The sequence below is a fragment of the Myotis nattereri genome (genome assembly GCF_964212035.1).
Source record: "Myotis nattereri genome assembly, chromosome: 8".
In the NCBI taxonomy this organism is placed as follows: Eukaryota; Metazoa; Chordata; class Mammalia; order Chiroptera; family Vespertilionidae; genus Myotis; species Myotis nattereri.
The window spans coordinates 84,928,177-84,933,170 of NC_138083.1; the positions used below are offsets into that span (position 1 = coordinate 84,928,177).

Here is a 4,994-nt window from a genome sequence, read left to right on the forward strand (position 1 = left end):
GAGAATCTTGATCAGCTGCCTCTTGCATGCCCACTACTGGGGATCAAGCCCATAAGCCAGTCATGTGCCCCGATGGGGAATGGAACCATGACCTCCTGGTTCATAGGTCAACACTCAACCACTGAGCCACACCGGCTTGGCTGTGTTATTCTTTTAAAAGATTGCTTTGGCTACTCTTTCTTAAATTTCCATACAAATTTTATGATAAACTTGTCTAATTTGAAGAGCATTCAGTTGAAACTTTGATAGGAGTTGTGTTGAATCTGTAGATCAATTTTGGGGAATACTGCCATTGTAAAAGTATTAAGTTTTCCAATCCACAAACATGAGATGTTACCCTTCCTCCTCCTTTCCCCTTTCTCCTGCCTCTTCCTTCCACCCCCTCAACTGTTACTGTTACAAGGTGGCCAAACAAGGAGTGAAGCGGTACACCAACTCTTGCCTCACAAAGCCAGAAAGCTGTCTTCATATTTTCGGGGCCTCTGGTAACCCACAGCCCTTATCGCATAGGCAGTATCCCACAAATAGCAGCGGCCAGCGAGGACTGCTTTTAAGGTGCAGCCTTGTGGTTGCCATGGGCCAACCACTCCCTAGGAAGGTCCTTGGCAGTGTGTTTACCTCCTGGTGTCTGGCAGGAAGTTGGCATCGTCGTTATGGAGATGGAAGATGCTGAAACCAGCTACTTCCTGATGGCACTGAGAAGTGAAGTCTGCCAGATTCTCTCCATCCAGGCCACCCTCACTGGATATTTTCCAGGTTCTGCCTGGAAGGCAAACCAAGTCGAGTATCTTTTTCCTCTTGGAAAAGGTAAGGTCTAAATACAACTCCATTTTATACAGCTAATTGAATCTTACAATAGGTATACAGGCCTGGTTAGATCTTATTTGGTTTTAGGGTGCACAGTGGGGCTTTCTTAGCATGTCTGGAAGATTTTTCATATTTCGCTATTTATTGTACCGGCTTACATAAGGATGGGCAGGCAGGACTGCCTCCCTTGGAGCAGGCCAGAGATGGCTGGAGTCAGGGTGGCGCCACGGTGCCCCTAGCCCCCAACCGCCTCCCAGGGCAGCCGTAGCCCTACCCCCCCTTCTGGTCCCCTCCGCTGAGGTCTGGTGCCTCCGCTATGACATTGGTAGGAGGAGCTCCAACCGGAGATCGGGGGCACTCCAAGAGCTCGGCATCCCCTCAAAAGTCGCGTCTGGCGTGGGGTCCCTCGGCCCCATGGAGATGTGTCCAGCTTCTGAACCTGCTTCTCGGAGGATGGGTTTCCAAACAGAAATCCCACTACCCTGGGCGGTCAGCCCTCACCTGGAGCAGGAGGTGCCTCGGCTCAGCGACAGGAGACTTGGCTGTCCCAGGGAGACCCCTGCAGGCGCTGTCCATAGCCAGCACGGCGCTCAGCGGAAAACCCCGTGTCCCGGTGGGGGCTGCGCACCTTCCTGGGCCGGGATCTGCAGCCGGCCACCGGCTGCCCTTCACCTTCACAGTGAAACCCAGGTGTCCCAAGTAGATCCCAGGAAAGGATCTGGAGTGTTTATCTCTAAGGCATCCCTTGAGATAAACTTTAACCGTGCAGGTGTGAGACATTCAAGTAGTTGCTAGCAAAGAGGCTGCTCTACGCAAGCAGGACCAAGGGCAGGACTAGGACTGAAAAGACCAGAAGCTTTAATTTTAATATTAAGCATACGCAAAATAATTCAGTTAACTGCCGGAGGAATTACACCACATGAAACATATGCTGTTGCAAATCACACAGCACGTTATTACTCACACAAGTTCCTGATGCTGCAGGTACAGGTTTAATGGGGATCCCGGTGGTGCTGTCCCTGGGGTCTGGCAGCTGGGCTGGTCCGGTCCGATGCAGGGGGCTGGTGTTCCTCACCAGAGAGCTCGGTCGTGTCTCGATGGAGAGGTCCTAGCCGTTCTTCTGTTGTCTGGCAGAGAGAGGAGCGTGGAACGGCGTCGCTTGCCGGACTGAGAAAAGGACGTGCCTTTGTGGCTGTCTTGACAGGCGAGCATCGTTGGCTGGTCAGGACCCATTTTTAAAGCCTGTTGCGCAGTAGTAGTTCAGGTGGCTATCAATGAATTACGTAGGCACACGTTAATCTCAAACAGGGCGAGGGCCTACATGTGATTATCTAGGAAGAGTACATCACTCACTCCAATGGTTATCCTGACAAGTCACTCTGAGTTAGCAGCTGAAGTTCAAATCCTTATCTATGAGGTACACATGCTTCAGAGCAGTGGGGAATGTGTCCTTAATATCACACTTTAAGTTTTCAGGAAAGTTAACTCAAACATTTTAAAACCTTTTAAACATTTTTTAGACATTTTTAAACATTTCTATATTTTACTACAACACCAGGTCAGCCTATGGAGAGTTTAGCTAAGCTACACCATGGACTTGCTGCCGCCACATTTGGCCAAGTGGCTTGTAGGGACCTTAAAACTGACACTGGCCCTCTCATTCAGGTGTATGCCCAAGACAGTAGCCACAGTCACAAGCAAATGTAAATTCCTGACATGACCTCACCAACAGCCCTGGTAATAACACTCTCCCCTGCCTCCCAGTGCCTGTATGTCTTATGCACCCCTTAGATAAGACCTCAGTGGGGCTTACCAAAACCCCGCTCTTTCGAATTGACCAACCCAGCCCTAGCCAGGTAACCCCAAAGCACTCCACTCAGGGTCCCTAATAAAGACAAGTAGCCCAGGTCCTGCCTCTCGGCACTCTTCCTGGACCTCCCGCTGTGGCCCCTGGAGGAATGCAGTGTACTTCCTCCAGGCCCTGTAAGAAACTTCTGAAGTCCAGTTTTTCTTGTGGGGGATAGGAGGGTGGCTCACCACCCAGCACCCTGTGCTCCCTTTGGCAAATCTTATTTTAAAAAGTTGTAAGATAGTGGCATAAGGAGCCTAGAACCAAACCACCGACATCCCCCTCAAGGACTCACCCCTTTGCCCCCAGGTGGGAAGAGGCTGATCACACAGCTGGCTCCGGTCCAGGGACAGGTGGAAGGAGAAGTGTCCCCAGATGGGAAGGGGTTGACCTCACAGAAGTCACGAAGGGCATCAGCGGATGGTGACACAACAGGGAGCAGGAGGCTGAGGAAACCCTGCCTCATTGGGAGGCTGGAATCTGTGCCCCATCAGGAATAGGTGTCACCTAGCTCTTAAATAAAGGATTTTTTGAAAAATCATGTATAATGCTAGAGAGAACATGGCAAATATAAGGGTTATTATTTTCATTTGAATGTTTTCCTTTAATAAAAATGTGAGAAGAGGGAAGTCCCTGATTTTTTTTCTACCACTACAGTATTTCAAGATCACTTACCACTCTTAATAAGGTAACTGATTTTTAAAAACTGATTCAAGAGAGAGGAAGGGAGAGAAAGAAACATCGATTTGTTGTCCCACTTATACATGCATTCGTTGGTTATTTCTGGTATGTGCCCTGACTAGGGATTGAACCTGCAACCTTGGCATATCAAGACGATGCTCCAACCACCTAAGCTACCCAGACAGCACTGTACAAGCAGCTTCCTCAATCTCAGGAAGAATCTTTGTGCCAGACCCTTCTTTTTTTAAATATACTTTTATTGATTTCAAAGAGGAAGGGAGAAGGAGAGAAATAGAAATATCAGCCGAAACCGGTTTGGCTCAGTGGATAGAGCATCGGCCTGCGGACTGAGGGGTCCCAGGTTCGATTCCGGTCAAGGGCATGTACCTGGGTTGCGGCCACATCCCCACTGGGAGATGTGCAGGAGACAGCTGATCGATGTTTCTCTCCCATCGATGTTTCTAACTCTCTCTCTCTCTTCCTCTCTGTAAAAAATCAATAAAATATATCTTTAAAAAAAAAATATATCAATGATGAGAGAGAATCATTGATCGGCTGTCTCCTGCACACCCCTCACTGGGGACTGAGCCCACAACCAGGGCATGTGCCCTGACTGGGAATCAAACCATGACCTCCCGGTTCATAGGTTGATGCTCAACCACTGAGTCCTGCCAGACTCCCTTTCTTAGGGTGTTTAGTACCCTTTGTTGGACCATGTTATTGATTGTACTATTTATCAGTGGCATGTTAAAACTTGCATGGTTTGTGTAAAACAACACAGTTAGGAATTGCAGATATGAAGAGCTTTACCCAATTGCGGAGCAAAACAGCCACTGGTGTGCATATTTCTGACCACATGCTGAGATCCAACAGGCACTTTGCTAATTGGGTACAGATACATCACTCAGTCCGGCAGTGGAGACAGTGTAGGCGGGTCCTGGTGGGAGGACATGGGAACATGGTCTCTCCTACTTGTCCTGGGAAGGAATAGAGGGAATGCTGCTCTGCAGAGCCTGTCAATATTCTGTGGCAAGCAGCATTCCCTTGGTCTCCTTCATAACAACAGTCTTTCCAGTCAGCCATCCTTCCTCCGATGTCCAGGTCTTCAGTGCCAGTTCAGCCAAGCAGCTCTCAGCTTTGCGCTGATCACATAAAGCAGTCATGGAAGCCTGGGAAAAGACTGAGACATGGAGATGACGCCCACTGCTCCATCACCGTCCAGACTGCGCTCCAAGAGATGCAGTGCTGGTTCCGCGTCTCACGCAGGTTCATGGCCAGCTCAGAGCCCAGATCTCCTGCTCCCCAGCCTTGTGTCTCTCTGGGACATGCACACCCCATGGCCCTCTTGGTGTCTTCAAGACCCCAATTCTGATTTTCCAGGGACACAATTTATACATTAAAGCCAACTCATGGACGCTATTTCTCAGAGGTAGGGTAGGTGGGGAAGTCATCTGTCAAGCCTACTTACAGACGTACCGGAGCACACTCCGCTCTTAACTGGAGCCTTGACTGTGGCTCCGTTGGGCTGGGCCTGGGGGCGGGAACATCTGGAGAAATCGCGGAGTCTTGCACATTCCCAATTCCCGCGTTTTACCAGGATCACCAAGCTGGGAATGGGGTCCTTCACCTCCTGCAGCTACACAGTCTCCAACGGCCG

General features: G+C 49.7%; 1 long non-coding RNA gene across 1 annotated transcript; it reads right to left on the reverse strand.

The window, feature by feature from the left end:
* Window positions 1-1,648: 1,648 nt before the first annotated feature.
* LOC308523548 lies at window positions 1,649-4,994 on the reverse strand. The gene is made up of 3 exons (XR_013996355.1): window positions 4,148-4,994; window positions 2,952-3,169; window positions 1,649-2,075 (listed from the first exon to the last, which is right to left on the reverse strand). It is a non-coding gene; the product is annotated as an uncharacterized lncRNA (long non-coding RNA).